Source organism: Ursus arctos, unplaced genomic scaffold (genome assembly GCF_023065955.2).
Source record: "Ursus arctos isolate Adak ecotype North America unplaced genomic scaffold, UrsArc2.0 scaffold_11, whole genome shotgun sequence".
In the NCBI taxonomy this organism is placed as follows: Eukaryota; Metazoa; Chordata; class Mammalia; order Carnivora; family Ursidae; genus Ursus; species Ursus arctos.
This window is the reverse complement of record NW_026622775.1, coordinates 29343131-29360701: the sequence shown is the minus strand read 5'-3', so window position 1 is coordinate 29360701 and position 17571 is coordinate 29343131. Positions and strand designations below refer to the sequence as shown.

The window sequence follows — 17571 nt, the reverse complement described above, 5'->3', positions numbered from 1 at the left end:
GACGGAGAGTCATCACCCACCGGCCTGGTTTAGTCATTCAACAAATATTCTTCACAAGCTTATCATGTGATCTCTGTTCTAGGCCCTGGGATAATATTGAGCAAAATCAAACATGGTCTCTGTCTTCATGGAGCTTATAGCCTAGTGAGAGACATAGATATTAGTCAACTAATCACAAACATATGCATGTAACTGAAAACTGTGACATATTCTAAGAAATAAAAGTATATGATACTATGAGGGTATTTAACAGGAACACTTGGCCTAGCCTGAAGGATGGCGAATAGTAAATTAAGTGAAGGCAGAGGGAGCTCTATGTGCAAAGGTCATGTGGTAGAAGTAACTATAGTTTATTTGAGAAATTATAAGAACATCAGTGGGGCTGGAACCCATAGAAAAGTAGGGGATAATTCTATGAAGTAAGACTGGGGAGGTAGGAGTAGTAGGTAAAATAATGGCTCCCCAGAGATATCCATCTCTTAATCCCTGTGAGTAAGTTACCTTAATGGCACAGGGACTTTCTGGAAGTAATTAGGGTTAAGAATCTTGAGATGGGGAGATGATCTTGGATTATTTGGGTGGACCCAATGTGATCACAAGGGTCCTTGTAAGTGAAAGAGGGAGTCAGGAGTGTCAGCAGGAAAGAGAGAGAGAGAGGGAGAGAAAGAAAGAGAGAAAGGTTGGAAGATTCTACACTAGTGGTTTTGAAGATGGAGGAAGGAAGCTGCAAACCAAAGACTTCTAGAAGCTGGAAAAGGCAAGGAAACAGATTATCCTCCAGAACCTCTAGAAGGGGTGCAGCCCCACTGAAGCCTTCATTTTAGCTCCATGAGACCCATTTTAGACTTCTGACCCCTAGAACCATAGTATGTTTGTGCTGTTTGAAGCTACTAAACTTGCAGTAATTTGTCCTACAGCAACAGGAAACTAAAGTAGTGGGCAAGGCTCAGACTTGGAGGTCAAAAGTACTCCCACTTAGAGTGACCTCGGGGCCACCTAGAGGTAAAGGAATAGCTGGGGTGAGTGTGGCTATCCCGAGTTACGGGTCGGGGTGGGGAGGCCTGGGAACTGAGAAGAAGACATGAATCTGAAAGGTTGAGAAGCATGGCAGGATCTCATGCCCGCTTGGCTGTGAGGGACAGAGACGCAGCTCCATCAGTGAAGATCTGAGGGTTTTAGGACTGAAGGGTGAGAGGATAGTGATTCAATTCAATTAGGGAAGAAGATGAAAGGGAGCTAGAGAGGACAACAGGTGGCTCGACAGCAGGATGTAGTGGTTGGGCTGGAATTAATGGTAAGCCTTGTTTTATTGATGTTGAACTTAATGCACGAATAGAAAAGTCAAGCCCTGGGATTTGGGGAAATATGGAATGATAATAGAGGAACAGATAAGAATGAGGTTAATAGGATGCTTACTAGATGAAGAGTTGAAGTTGAAGATGTGCTTCTGGAAGATGACATTGGGATGTGAGCTGAAGCAATGAACACAGAAATTTCTCTGAGATAGTCTAAAGACAGCAGGCAAGAGGGAAGGTTGGGTAGCATTCACTGAGCACCTATTTGACCAGGCATTAGAGGACCTTTTATTTTTTAAATATGTGTTAACTAGTCTAATCCTTATAACCCCTCCATTTTGGTCCCTCTACTACCACATAGTGTTAGCACCATTTTTCTAGTGATATATACAGAATTAGAGAGGTTAAGTAATGTGCTTATAATCCATCAGCCAGAAATGGTCTTTCACACCATGTGCACAGTTAGGGGAAGGCTAGCTGCTCCTGAAGGCAAAGACAGAGCAGACAGACAGGGAGGACAGACAGAGGGACAGAAGGGAGAGGTGCTTGGTGTGGCGTCATTGAAACCAAGGGCAGGAGGGACCTACAGTATCAGAAAGTCCTTGTAAGAGACTGGCCGATCAGAATTCGGAATTCTGAATGACGCTCCATTAGAATCCAGCCTCTGGATCGCTGGGTATCAGTGGCATTTTTTTTTTTTTAAGTATGTTTCCTTGTGGACTATCTCTTTAGTTATATAATGGCTGCTAATGATGTGTCTGTTTGATAGTCACGGATTGTCAACCTGTGTGTGTGTGTGTGTGTGTGAGAGAGAGAGAGAGAGAGAGAGAGAGAGAGGCAGACACAAAGGGAGACACCGTCAGAGAAATCATGGCTCCCTAATCTCACAGACACGATCAGTCTTCCCAACTAGAAAGTAAGGTTATAGGAGAAACTTCTGATTTTTAAGATGCCAGACCTTCCCAGAAGTATTGGTTATAATTTTAGTGACAACCATTGTGGGAAGTATTTGACTTTTGGCTCAGAAGTTTCACGGTCCAGATGAATCAATAATATATGACACATCTTTTAAATTCCCCCCAATCATGTCTATAAAAGGCACTCTTTAAAATGTCCCACCCACATTCAGGCAGAATCAGATGGTCTATTAATTCAGATTTGAATTAAAAACTCTCACCTCTCTTGCTTTAGCCATTCGGGATGCACTCTGCGTATAGTTATTAAAATGAACACTTACAGTGACCAGAGCCTTGAATCTAAGACTCCATATGGCCCCAGAGCAAAGACTCTCGACATGTGCACTTTTGTCTTTGGTCATTTCAGACTGAAAATGCAATTAGACTTGGCTGTCAGACAGATGAAATCTGTCATATTTCCCCTATAGGACCTGCACTCGGTCCAGATCAATAAATACAAAACCACTTGCACAAAAATTGCAAACTAAGCTTGCAGCCTCAATACATGTGGGCTTCAATTCACTTGTATCTGGCATACACTGCTTCCTGGCCAAACAGTCTGTTTCTGTGATTAGTGCAATTTCATAGCTGGACCAGAAAAACAAGGCTGAAAACCATGGCTATAAAGCAGCAGATGGCTTTGCCACACCTTCCCTGTAAGGGCAGTTCCCCCAGAAAATGGGGTTTTAGCTGCTTGCCGTATAGAATGGAACTTTAAAATTGGGATGAGTTCAAGTCATTTCCTGAGTATAGCTCCATAAAGCTGTTGTTATTTTTTTCTTTCCTCTTCCTTCTCGAGATTTTAAACTGAATTTGTAATAAGCTTTGCCTGGACATGACTTGTCACACGGAAGAGATGTGATTTATATACGGAGATACAAGATTCTCTATATACGCTTTACCGAGCCAGCTTTTACTTGATGAAATATCCATGTTGGATTGGCTTCATGAAGAGTGAGATGTGCTTACGTTTTCTCCAGAGATTGTTAACCAAGATAACATTTATTAGGGGCAACAGGTAACCTCTAACACATTTCCTTCCCCATCCCCCCTCTCCCCCACCCTCCCCAGTTAAACTTAGAGGTCCAGTTTCACACAAAGGGATTTTTTTTTCTACTGTAACATTGAATTAGGCTGTAGACTTTGCTGCTGTAGGATATTAAGAGAGGCAGTTAACCTAGGCTATTTAGAGGCAAGAATTAGACATTTGCACTATCTGAATAAGAAGAACATCTCTATTTTCAGGAGCTGCTGTGGAATAGAAACCTCCAGACTTCCAAATATGGTGCTTGCTAAGCAAAGTGATTATAAAATCAGGTCAAGAAAAAAAAAATTCCCTGTAACACACAATATAAAACGACATGTCAAGCGTGGGGGTGTAACTCCCTTGAAGGCCACTGCTGCTGGAGTTGGAATGTATTCTAAGCATGGCAACACCCCCCTGGCCACGTGCCCTTCCCTGGCTCAGTCCGGCCGTTCCTCTTGGGGGAATTCATGAGGGCTCAGTACCATTGTCCGATGCTGCCTTCTTTGAGGGGCTCGCATTGTAACAGAAGCTTCTTGGGAGTGGTAAATAGGTGTCTCCTCTTTGAGGGCTGTTTAAACTCAATAATTCAAAATAGGTGGAACAGACAACACATATTGTATCTCCAGGGTGTGTATTTTGGGGGAATCATAGAATTTGGGTAAATTATTCCTGAATTCATGTTAGATTTCAGATGTGTTTTTAACTCTAATAAGTAAAATTTGATCAAGGTTTGGATTGGTATAGATCAAGGCTCACAATCTTTCAGAAGTTGTAGGAGGGTGAAGGACGCTAGGCTGGTCCATGAACAGACCAGAGACCAAGAAAGAACTTTGATCTTAAAAAAAGCAAAACACGAATTTGGGCCTCATTTGACTAACTAGAGATTAATTTACCTGAACAAGCCAGTTTTAAAACATTCCTTCCCCCTCCCCCCACCCCCAAGCCCAGTTATGCCTGTCTATACCTATCAGGGTCTTAACAGGAAACAGATGAAACACTCAAATTAAGATAATTCAAGAAGGATCTAAGGAGATTTATTTGTTAAGAGGTGGGTTCATGGAAACCAGAAAGGATAGTTTAGGAAACTGGAGTTGCAATAATTGAGCTGTTATCATCCCTGGGACTGAAAGAGGGTGTGAGAGAGGAGAGGTTACCCACAAGTTACCAAACCCGGTAAGAAGAAAGAATTTCCCTGAACATGACCTTCAATGAAGCTTTCAGTCTTCTCCAGGAAACCTTTCAGAGAAGCAGCCAGGGAGATAGTACCTTGAGGTTGACGTTATTTTCTCTTCTGCCTTCCCCCATTTCCTGTTAGGACTTCCCATTGGCCAGAAGGCACAGGAGTTCTGTGGATGTGGTCCATTAAGGGAAGAGTAGAAGGTAGAGAGTACCTCTCCACCAAATGGGAGACATGTTGCACACTAAGCTAGTTTCCTGAGAGTCAATCAAATGGACTTTTACTTTCCTTATAACACTCAGCTGAGACCAGCTGCCCTGCAAGAATAGTAGCTTGGAGCAAGTGGGCATTTCTGGAAGGACAGTCTTCTGTGTGAAGATTACGTGCATCTGGAAGACAGCGTAAGGGGTCTAGGAGGACTTAGTAGCCAGGGAAGAATCTTTGCCTGAATGGATACAGGATAAAGCTGAAGGTGGGAGAGTGGAAAGGATACCGTACACAGCATTTGTAGTTGGAAAAAGCATCACAGAGTTCACTCCCCTAGTTTTACTATGGTAGAGACTGAGACTCAGAGCAGTTAAGGGTTAGCTCATGGTCAGAGGTGAGCCATTGCAGAGTCAGAGTGCACATTTTAGTTCTTTAACTTGCCATCTGCTCAACTTTTCTCTGTTACCGCATTGTCTCCTGAGCAAATATCACCGACTTAACGTTTTGCCGAGGCTCCTATTTACAATGGCTCTTCTCGGTCTAAGTTACATTTTGATTGCGACTTTCTGTGTTTCAGGCAAAAAAATATATGAAAGTGTACTTGGAAACTACTTAATGCTCCTTATATATAATATCTATCTATCTATCTATCTATCTGTCTGTCTGTCTGTCATCTGTCACCTATCTAACACAGCTGGGTGTTAGGAGAGTTATAAGGGAAATAATAGTCATGGTGTCTGCCCTGAGGTGTTTGATGCTTGGCCTTAATCACTACCCTCCCTGTTTTCTGTGGTGTTTCCCTTAGATCTGGTGAGAGCCTATTCCTTATCCTTTTCCTGGTCCTGTGGCGTGTCTTCTTCATGGAACCCTGTCCTTCTTGAGTCTTTCCTTGGCTTCTGTGATGCCATTTTCTTATTTTTCCTGTTTTGCTTTCACTCTTGCTCACTGATACTTCTTTTTGTGGGTTTGAATGTCAGTATTTCCTGACTTCTGTTCCCAGACCTTTACTCTACGGGCTCATTGCCTGAGAAGAGGTGATTTTCCAGTAAGGAACAGAGCACAAAACCTCCAGTATGCTGTACGTATCACTGACTGATCTGTGATAGAAGAATCACGAACACGGAGGAGTTAGACAGATGTAAGTGATGTGTGTGCTTCTGCGATAGGAACAGAAACCACAATAACATCAGAATCAAACTATGTTGGGAGTTCCTCTAACTGACAATTATTGCTGGAATGCATCGAAATCTTCCTTTGGATCTGAAATGCTCTCTTAAAAAAATCATTATGGCCACAAAACCCTGGAACTCATGAAAGTTTATACAGAAAATAGAGATATTGAAGAAATGACCTGAGAAAATAGCTTGGACAAAATTATTAATGATGCATTAAAATAAGTTAAATATGAGATTGAAGTCCCACTGTATTCCGCACTGAGCGGTGGGCATCTACCAATTAGCTCAGTAATAAATGAGGATGTGCTTTTGCTACATAGTTTCTTTTCTTTCTTTCTTTCTTTTTTTTTTTTTAAAGATTTTATTTATTCATTAGAGAGAGAGAGAGCCAGCAAGAGAGGGAACACAGCAGGGGGAGTGGGAGAGGAAGAAGCAGGCTCCTAGCAGAGGAGCCTGATGTGGGGCTCGATCCCAGAACTCTGGGATCACGCCCTGAGCTGAAGGCAGACGCTTAACGACTGAGCCACCCAGACACCCAATGCTACATAGTTTCTGTCACGGAGGTACCCGCTTCCTCCTTTTGCCTGTTTGAGAGTACGCACAGTGATCCGAAGGCCAGGATATCTGGTACAAGAAGGCTGGTGGTGAGAGTCACACAAAGAATCCAGCTTCGTGAAATTGAAATCTCACGATAAACCTGAATCATTGTCACGTACGGGCCCCAAGGAAACACACAACCGTGTGCCCGGGGTGGGAACAGCGAAGCCCATGCGGCCCCCGGAGCCGGCTCCTTCTGCGCGTCTAGCTGGAACTGCACTATTCTATCAGCCTCTTCGGGACCACAATTTTCCTGGATTTTCCTTCTGAGAAAGGAGGCTGTCTTTGCCAAGCCCTGAGACTTTAAAGAAGATTACGAAGCTTAGTTGCCATTTTAGGATTCAGACATTCATTCCATGCTCTATTACCTAGAGAGAGGGGAAAAATGAGACAGACTTTTCATGTCCATAAAGCACAACAGGCATTCAAGCTAATGGACAGAAGGAGAGATGTGGGCCGTGGACTCGCCTCTGGCAGGACGGATGCCACACCTTTTCGTTGTGCCTGCGCTAATGGACAGTGACTAGCTCAGTGCTCCCGCGGGAGGGGGCATGATTACCAGCCACTCGCCCCATCTGGGGGTCAAGGTATAAAAGTGGGTGCTTAGAAGAGTCAGCAGGTCTGATTAATATCCTCTAAGCAGTACTTATGAGGCATTTTTGGCCCATCTAATGGCTAATAATAAAGCACAGTGGTGCAATTTGTATTTTTACTGCAGGCCAATTAAGAAGGGGGAGAGAGAGTGGTAAGTAAAATGACATGTCCTTGCAAAGCAGAAACAACAGTCCTAGCAGCAGGGGTTGGGGTGGGGAAGAAAGATACACGGAAAGGAAATAGCCGTCCACTTAAAGCAGTTAAAAGGGTCAGGCATCTCCTGTCTTGTTGCCCACCCCCTGCCAGAAAATTCCCTTTTCCTGTTGGTTTGTAGGACAGTGGAGATTTTCAAAGGGGAATAATTGTGTGGTAACATATGTTCATCCAGACAGGGATTGGCTAGTTTAAAATCAAAGAGCATTAAAAAAAAAAAAAGTGCGTTTGAAGAGGAAATGGTGTTTCTCAACATTCTCATCAGAGTTCTGTAAGGCTTGCATTCTTGCGTTCTGTGATTTAGACTTCCCTCCTGTATCTGTTTCTATTCTGCCTTTATAAAGCCAGGGAAAAGGCTCTTTGGAAAACTTTTATCATTTGATTATTATTTTTTCCAGTCTGCACTGAGGACACATTTTTGAGTGTGGGTTTATAAATCTCGCCCTTTCTGTCATGTTGGGGTGCACTGATCATTCCATGAAATTCTCTCGGGGCAGCTCCTCACCAGGCTGCTTCTTAACTATGATTCTCTTTGGGTATTTGGGGCTGCTTGAGAAGAGGAGGAAGCAGAGAGAGATGGAGGAAGGGAGGAGAAGGTATGAGAGAGGGAAGGATGGGAGGGAGCCTGGGGAGATAAATCAGGGATCACTTTAGGAAGCGAAAGGAAGAGAAAGACGGAGGAGGAAAGGCAGAAGTGGGAATCGATGGAAAATGTTAATTTCAATAACCATGAGTAACATCTTGCCACTTGAAACAGATGCTAGGAAATAAATTCATAAATAGTGCTGCTGACTGCCTGTGGGGAGGGGAAGAGAGCTGGCTGGGCTAAACATGAGAAGCTTGACCCTATCCAGATGCATTTGGTCAGTTAGGACATGACGCTAGATCCCGAGAGAGGAAAAAGCAAGTAGAAGATATTTTGTAGGTAAGTTAGGTCCTAAATACTACTATTGAAAAAATAAGAGTAAAGAGAAGGCAGGAACAGGGGTGAAATATCAGTTGTCAGCCGCTGAAGTTGATGGAATTCCCTGGATATTTCTCACCCATCTCCTTTCCTTTGCATGTTCTATTTTGACTTCGCCTTTGACAAGATAATTTTGAGCGTTATCTTTTGGCCTGATGATAAAAATGCAACGCAACATCAGCGCTTTCCGATCCCAGTCCTGTGTTGCGTGGCAAAGATGGTGTTTGTCTCACACCCCTTTTGGGGCTGTCCCCTGGCAGCTGCCTGCCTGAGTCATGCACAACCCTCGGGTTCTTCTGCATCAAAGAAAGAGTAGCTGTGAAAAGTGAAATGGGCAAGTGTTAGCTACTCCTCAAGATTGCTCTCAGGTTATCTCTGAGAATGAACCTCAGCTCGTTGTGCCACATATGCAGAACTTCAGTGAATAAGCAATCCTTAGCAGGCAAGAGCAAAACAACACGGTACATCTAACCTATTCTATAAATTCACTGAAATCCTGTAGTTTCTCCTCTTCGGGGCTCCAACCGTAACTACAATGAAGAGTTCACTTGAAACCCTACTGAATTCTCTAGACAACTTTCTCTTATCCTTAGTATCAGCAATAGGCAACCAGAAATCTTTAAACTGGTGGATGGACACAGGACTGTTTAAGGTTCAAGACTCAGGGGACATCTCTGAAAATACAGCCCTCAGGCTTCTTTGGATATTTTTTACTCTGCTCATGCAAGGGGAGGGGTGTCTCTAAAGCTTGTTAGCCAACTCGGGAATTCTACAAATTTCGCCAATGATTGCCCATTTCTAATATCCATTATGCTCATTAACAACCCATTAATTTCCCCTCTGAAAACCCATTTCTGAAATTCAGTATGCTAATTAGCTAAAGGTTTCTTGTTGATTAGAGTAGTGGATTACAGGAGGGCTTTTAGTAATAGCCTCTGGAGTGGCCTTTCTGATAAGAGCCTAGCTGACCACGCTGGGGTGTGGATTCCTGATTAGAACAATTGTCTCTTTCTAGGGTGTAGCCTAAACTGTAAAGAAAGAAGAAAAAAACAAACCCACGCACATCTCTATTATACTATATTGCTAAAGTATTTAGTAAACTATGGCTACATGTGAATATACATCTTTATACTGTATACCGTAGGTTTCAATGGCCATAGAGTACTAATTGTGTGTGTATTATAAACACTAACCCCCTTTTATAGGATATTTAGGTTGTTTCTAGCTTTTTAAATTGTAATTAATAACATGAGCATCCTTATTTTTATTCACCTGTTTGGTTCCTTCCTTCTTTCTCTTTTTTTAAAAGATTTATTTATTTGAGAGAGTGGAGGCAAGCTAGTGACTTGCAAAGCATTTAACGAGAGAGTTGGGGGAGGGGCAGAGGGGAACAGAGACAGAGTCTTAGGCAGACTCCACGCTGGGCGTGGAGCCTGACGCAGGGCTCCACGTGGGGCTCAATCTCACGACCCTGAGATCACGACCTGAGCTGAAACCAAGAGTCAGACGTTTAACCGAGTGCCCCGCCCAGATGCCCCTGTTTGGTTCCTTCCTTAAAACAAATTCCAAGAAATGGAATTGCTGAGTCAGAGGTATACGTGTTTCAATCTTGATGCATCTTGCTCATAGGGCTTATTCTGATTCCGGGCATATGAAAACGTACATTTTCTTGGGCACCTGTCGATATTTGGTATTATCAATATTCTTAATCTTTGCCAGTGTCCTGGTGGTCTCACTCAGTCACATGGCCTTAAATTCCACCTACGTGCTGATGGCTTCCAGGTATACGTCTTTAGATGGAAGAGATCTTTGGAACTTACCGTATAGACCCAGCTGACTATTTGACATCTCCATTTAGATTCTTTGCAGGTATCTTGGAACTAAACCCCTCAATCTCTCCACATCTCCAAATTTGTTTCCCTTGCGGCCTTCCCTTCACTGTTCGTGGCTACCCCATCCTTCAAGTTGCTCAGGTCAAAACCCTGATGCTGTTTTGACTCCTCTTTCGGACCTCAATCACATCCAGTCCCTTGCGACCACGTGGCCCAGGTCCCTGTCCTCTCTCACCTGGATTATTGGAATTGTCCACTAACGTGTTGTTCTGCTTCTAGGGGCGTCTAGTCTCAATGTGGAAGCCAGAGTGATACTGATAATTTGTAAGATAATTCAGAATTCTGAATTCTTGTCGTGGCTCATAAGGTCTAGGTGACATTGCCCTCCTCCCACCTATTTCCACTCTTACCCTGGTTTCTTTCCCCTCTGGTCACATTGGCTTCCTTGCTGTTCCTGGAAGGCATCACACAGCTCCTGCTTGGGGACTTCACAATGGCTCAAAGCTCTGCCTGGATCACCAGCAGACCTTCGCTGATCACCCTGTTTAAAATGCTTCCTGTCTCACCCTCCGGCATCCCTTATCCCCTTTTCTAGCTTTATTTTATTTCATAGCACTTCTTTCGTATATTATCTTGTTTACTTTTTCATCCTATTTATTGCTTATCTGGACCTACTGGTACGTGAATGCCACAAGGGAAGAACTTTTTTTTTCTGTTTTCTTTATTTCTGGACCCCCAGCTCTTAGTACAATGCTCGTTACATAATGGACATCTGACAAATGTTTATTGAGGAAATGAATGAATCTGATAGGTAAAAATTTAATCTCATTTTTATTTGCATTTTTTGATTATTAGTGGGTGATATTTTAATAATCCCAGTGTACAGAGGCCTTTCTGTGCTTAATAATAAATTCACAAGGCATGAAGGAAATCAATAAATTTGATTACAAATTTAAAACTTCTGCATAGAAAAAAATTCATATCACAAACAAGATTGACAGATAGGAAATCTACTTGCAATATGTATTTCAGAAAAAAAGGTTAATAGACCTAATACACAAAGAGTGCTTACAAATCAATAAAAAAGATGAACACTATAATAGAAAAATAAGGAAGAGGAACTGGCCATTCACAAATAAGAAATACATAGAAGTATCTGAAAATGTTTACCATCACTTCACTCTTTCTTAAATGTGCCTTCTTGAAATCAAAGAGAATTTTCATTTCCTCTTGCTTTCAATTTCATCTTCCCTGAACTTAATTTCCAAGAAACTTTATTTTCTCTAACAACCACAGTGTATTTCCAGCTGCTTTTCCCTTAGCAAATAGAGCCCCATATCCTGCCTCCCTCAGTTTTATAATTGCTTTCCCCCCTTCTCCCTTCTTACCCTCCAAAATACTTTATTACCATGGGCAAAACTCGCCAGAGCTGTACTGCTGGGTACGATGCTTTCCCTCACCATCGAAGAAGAATTGGACTATGAGGACCAATGCCATGCTTATATATTTAGTTGCAGTTCTATTACAAATATTTCAAATCACACAAAATGTGCAGATTTGCTATTTCAAACAACGATGAAGACCTGCTCGACTTGCATAGCATTTAATGAGCAACGTGCCAGAAATGCTGATTGACAATATTTGGCTGTTGAGTTGCCTAAGCTTATTTTGCACAAAGTTTGTAAACTTACGCTCCAAAATTATTTTTCTTTTTTGCATGCCAAATGCAGTACCTTGTCTCATTTTGGAGTGAGCTTTGTGTCCTATGTAGAACTACGGATCTCCAAAGACAAGGGGAGATGAAATAGGAGAGACTCATTAACCAGGAAACGCAGGAGTGGAAAGAAGTAGCAAGCAGAATGAACATAGACTACGAAGGCTGCGGATGTTTTTGAGACTTTGGTAATGAGAGAATCCTCTTGGCAGACACCTACCCTCCACTTTAATTGGACTACCCCAGTATTCCCAGAAGAAAAGTGTGATAAACAGAATAATACCGCCATCTTTCTCCCCAACATGTCCGTGTCTAATCCCCAGAACCGGTGGATATGTTACTTTACATGGCAAAGGGACTCTGCAGACGTGATTACGTTAAGGATTATCAGATGAAGGAGATTATCCTGGTGGACCCCACGTAATCACAAGGGGCCTTTTAAGTAAAGGAGAAAGCCAGGAGGATCAGAATCCGAGAAGCCGAGGTTGGAGTGGTGTGGTTGCTGGCTGCGGGCCGAGGGGGGCCAAGGCACACAGGCAGCCTCTAGAAGCTGAAGAAGGCAAGGACCAGATTCTCCCTGTGAGCCTCTAGAAAGAACACACCCCTGCCAACCCCTTGGTTTTTGTCCCATAAGACCCATTTTGGGCTTTTGACCTCCCGAAGAATAAGATAATAAATTTGTGTGGTTTCAAGCTACTAAATTTGTTGTGATTTGTGACAGCAGGAAGAGGAAATTAATACAAAGAGAATAAATCCTGTTTTGTTATTTCACTGCTTTTGCTCATCTCTAATGTCGACTTGGAGTATGTGGGAGGTGCGATGGGAAGTGAAGCGCTCTCAAGCGTGCCTTCCCTTCGGGATCGCACCCTGAGGTCCACAGGGGCCAAGTCTGGCTGCACAGAGGAAGAACCTGTCGTATTTTTAGAAGCTACAGTGCTCAGCTCTTCTCCAGATCTGTTGACCCTCATTCTCCAACACTGGACGCCTAGGCTTGAATGCTTTATTCTTAGGTTCCAGAGGTGACAGGGAGATTAGGAAACAGGGTGTCTGGTAGGTGGTTGTACCTGCAGCACTGGCGCCCGAGCTGTCTCTACCTGTAGGAGAACCTTCCCGAAGGAGCGTCCTCCAGCTGAATAGTAAGTCCACTGTCCTTACCCCATCACGTCTGCAGAGCAGCCCAGGTGAGCCGGCCGAAGAACTTCTAAACATCGCTCCACAACCCACTCAGCTGAAGGGCATGTCGAGCGCTGTGCTCGTCTTACTGCCTTCGGGAAGATTCGAGGATGAAGGTTTTTCCATCTTGGGGGCCAGGCTCTGCATTTCATGTTTAGTTTCTCTCTCTCTCTCTTTTTTTTCTCCCGTCCCCTCCCGTTCCCCTCTTCCCTTCCACTAGAAAGGACAGAAGAAAAGAGAGCACGTAACCACATAAAACAATTATGTTGTAGGAGCAATCTGGCAGGACTATTCTTTGAAAGGAGTAGGCGTTCTCTTCGGAGTTGTCACCGGTTAGGTGCAGTCCAGGGCAGCGCCTGGGAAGGGTGGTCAAAGAAGTTGGCTCCACATATGCTCTTGTATAATATCACTGCTGAAAGAACTTAGTTGGAGGAAGAATGGAGAGTTGCACAGATTATTAAAGTAAGTCCTAAATAAATGGACCCCTCCCTGTTTCAAAGATGCTGAGGTCTGATCTGCAGGAGAAGAGCTCCTTGTCCTCTCTGTGCACGAATGCCCAGGGCTTGGGGAGTACAGGGCCATTTTGTTGCTACTGTGTGGCTTGCCAGAGCGCTGGAGAGATGAGAAGCCTTGTTTCCAGAGGGGAGCCCAACAACGTAGAGGGGAGGCGGCACTCAGTGCCTGTCAGGGAGGGGGTAGGGAGGAGGGATTCCAGGAAGAGTTGTAAGGGCTATTTTTAGTGTCTGACCAGGGGCTTTCAGGGCTGACCAGGTTTACAGAATTGACCCAATCGGTAGATATGATTAAGAATGTTTTAGAAACAAGGCACCGGGAAATTTAGGACAAGGAAAAATATTCTTAGGATTTTCTTTAGTTCAGGAAAAAGGCTAATGGATTTGTAGATTTGTAACCTATGTTTTCATTACCCTGAAAGCTTTTCTAGACTTATTTTTCCTTTATCCAAAACTTTAATTCTTGGACAAGTCTTTGAAGAAGGATAGAAATGGAACAAAAGTACAGATTTTATTGGAAGCTCCTAAGATATGTTACTTATCAAGGTGGGTAAATGTGTTATTTTCATTTTCCACCTTGAGAACTATTTATTTGCAGGAGAGAAGGACACATTTGTTGGTTGATGGCTCTGTTACCATGGAAACATATAAATAAAAAATAAGAAAAATGTTTTAATCCATTAATTTTTAGATCTCCCACACGAACCTGCCTTTCCCCCTGAGGTGTGGCATGCCCAAATGAAAACACAGCCCCGACCCAGGTCAGCGTTCCGAGCACTGCTGCACAGGGGGCAAGGCCAAGCCCTCCTCTTCTCTCTCTTCTGCCTCACAGCTTGGCCAGATATGCATTTCAAATGCACACTTTCAGTGTGAATAGGTTGCCTTGGGTACATGTAGAAAAAGCAAAGCACTTCGCCTGTGGGACTTGGCGGAATAGACACGGGAAGAGAAATCATTTGGGATGGAATTGGTGAGCAGACGGTGGTCCAGATTTCCAAATGGTTGCTCTGTCCAACCCTTGAGACAGTGTCAGGAGCTCTGCCCTGCGTTTCTCGTGGGTATGATATGGTGGAAATTGGGATGGTGCTAAGATACTTAAAAAGTTTAAAATAACACCAATTCCAGTATTATTTTTGTGCTCCTTGGTAATGTCCTACTTAATTCACTTATTTGGAGACACTGAATCATGTGGAAGAGGGAACTTCCCGTAGTGCTTAAGACGAGCACAGGCTTGGGAGCCAGGCACAGCTGTTTTCTATTCTTGTTTGACCTCTAACCAGTCTGGCCAACCTGGGGCAGGGGACCGAATCTCTGGGGGCCTTGACTTCACCATCTAAAAATTGTAGATAATTCCTGCAGCACGGGGCTCGTAGGGACCTTTGCTGAGATGATACTGTGTCTACATGACGCTCAGCATCTTGCTGGGCTCTCAGTGAGTCCTTGGGGTAGTGTGGCTATAATCATCGTCCTCGCCGAGATATACCGATGTGTGTACTTCGGCGCCTGACACTTCACACGGAAGGGAGGAGCCTTCTGTCACAGCAGCGGGGTGTGCGGGCTTCCGTATTCCTCAGAGAAGGCCCCCCAATCCCTGCTCTTTTGTTTATAGCTTTATTGGAAGCTAGTTAAACACCACCATATTTCACTTTAATGCCAGTGTAAATTTGAAAATATTTCACTGAATTCTCCTTAAATAAATGCACTTCTCCCTTTTTGGTTCACTCAAGAAATATTTATTGAGTACCTCTTGCAGGCCCGGCCTGTGCTAGGTGCTGGGGATAAAACAATGAATAAGGGAGAGATGGCTCTGCATTTATGAATGTTACAATGTGGTGCAGATAAAAAAAAGACCCGTGAACAGGCCATCACAAGGCAACATAGTTCTGTGGCCCGAGTAGGGTGCTCCGGGCATTTTGCTGGGGCGTCGAACCCAGGTTTGGGGAGGGGGGTTGTCTCTGGAAGTGGGATCATTTTTAGAGCCATCTCAGGGCTGGAGGCCTATTTGGGCTGCCTCAAAATGCTAGAATCCGTTCATTTACACCTTCACTCGTTCGTTCATTCGCTCACTTACTCAGTGTTTATTGAGTGCCTGTTAGTTCCCAGGTTCCGTGGCAAGCATGGGGGAGACAGGTTAGCATGAAGGGGGTATACAGAAATGAAGAGAAGAATTACCCCACAGGGTGAAGTGAGAGAGGATAGGGGGTGCTGGCCAGCAGGAGGACTTCATTCCTCTGGGGAAGGGGTTGGGCCAGGGCCTGAGAGAGAACAGGAATCAGGTACAGGAAGAGGGTGGCTGAGTGTGTTCAGGGACAGGTTGCAGCATAATGTGTGGGAAGGGAGAGCCTGGCCCTCAAAGGGACAGAGAAGGTCAGGCTGGAGGGTGGAAGGGGAATAGGAGGAGAGGTTAGACCTGGAATTAGCTAGAAGCTGCAGCACAGCCCTGGCTGGAGGGAGGCATTCCTTTTCTTCAGATCCTTTTTAGGCTCAGTGGACTTGAAACTTGTTTTGCTCTTCCTGCCATCACCTCTCCTGTTTTTCTTTGGTTTTCAGGAGGGTTGGGGTGAAGTGAGGCTTTCTCCAGGAATTTAGGATTATCCTCTGTGGGGGACGCTGCAATGTGTTGCCCATACCCCTCTCTAGGACTGAAGGAGTTATTTCCAAACTTTGTAGGTGCTGCTGATAGAGATCTCTGGGTTTCTAGCTTGCCATGGAGATTGCCTCAGCTGAATAGAGCCACCCCACCCACTTGCCAGGGTGGTCTGCAGCCACCACTCGATGGGCATAGGAGTAGAAAGGCTTAACCACTGCTCTGCAACTTGGCACAACTCTGTGGGGTCTTCCCAGCCCCCACACTCCCTGAGGGGTTGGCTGAGCTCTTCCCTGGGACTGCCTTGTTGCTCAGTGTCTCCCTCTGCTCACCTGCGCTTCCTTCCCCGTCCCTACGTAGGTGGTATGATCCCAGGACATATGTTCTAACTCAAAGCTGGCTTCCCAAAGAACCTAGCCTGGGACACCCTTGAAATTCAACCCCTGTGAGATCAGGGTACAGATGTAGGAACACTATTTAATAAAGACAGATTTCCAGGAAAGCAAGGATTTGGTTATAACCTGAGAGAATGGGTCAGTGAGAAGGAGGGTCACTCAGTCATAGGCAGAGAGTGCAGAGTGGGTCACAGAAATCTCCCAGCCTCAAAGTCTGGTCTAAGGAAGGGGAAGACTCGGCCAGTTGAAATCTGTTCTGATTCACAGGCCGTCCTTCTTATGGAACTAGATTCATTGATAAGCTGTCATCAGGAGATGCTATTAATCCTGCATCTAAGCACATACCTTCTGACTCCATGTTCGCCAGCCCCTTCCTGATTATGGGCTGACTTCCCTGCAGGGCAGCCAAAGGGAAGAATTAGGGAGAGAAGTTTCCACGGTGGCTCACATGGCAGATCTAATTTTTGTCTGAAATTAACACTTCGGGATTCTGGCTTGATAAATCTTTGTTTTTCTTCATCTACCTCTGCGAGGGACTTGGGTCCACCCTTGGTGTAGTGAAGAAGTTAAGCCTCTGGCTGGAAGGATCTGGACTCTTTGGAGACAGCCAGCTGACTTTCCTGGAAGCAGCACGCTAAAATCCCTCTGCTCTGAAAAAGGCTCCCCACCCCTTTCTTTCTTTTTTCTTTTTTTTTTAAATCCACACCTATATTTTTGAGTCTGTTTGGACTGATCCATTTTATTTATTTATTTATTTATTTATTTATTTAGCACTGTGGGCTTAAATTTAACTGACTGGCTTTTATGAAGCTCATAAACTAAAGGTATTTTAAGTTTTGTTTATGTTCAGGGGAGGTGGCTGGCATAATCTAATGGATTTTTTCTAAAATATTTTATATATATATATATATATATATATTTTTTTTTTCTTAAAAAGCAGCATATCGGAGTGATGGGTGTGGAGGGGTTGAGGGCCAGTGAACCGGATTTGAATTCTGGATCTGCTGTTGAGGTGCCCTGTGGCTTGGGAAGGTTACCTTTCTGCTTGTGCTACAACCTCCTTATCCGGTGGGTAGGGGCGATGTGAGTGAAGCGCTCAGCACAGTGCCTGGCACATGGACAGCACTGGGGAAGCGAAAGCTACTATGACGGA

The 17571-nt window shown here is 44.1% G+C and overlaps 1 long non-coding RNA gene across 2 annotated transcripts in view; it reads left to right on the top strand.

Moving 5' to 3' along the window:
• LOC123001090 (uncharacterized) overlaps window positions 1-17571 on the top strand; it is a 299959-nt gene that overhangs the window by 195608 nt on the left and 86780 nt on the right. The window lies entirely within an intron of this gene.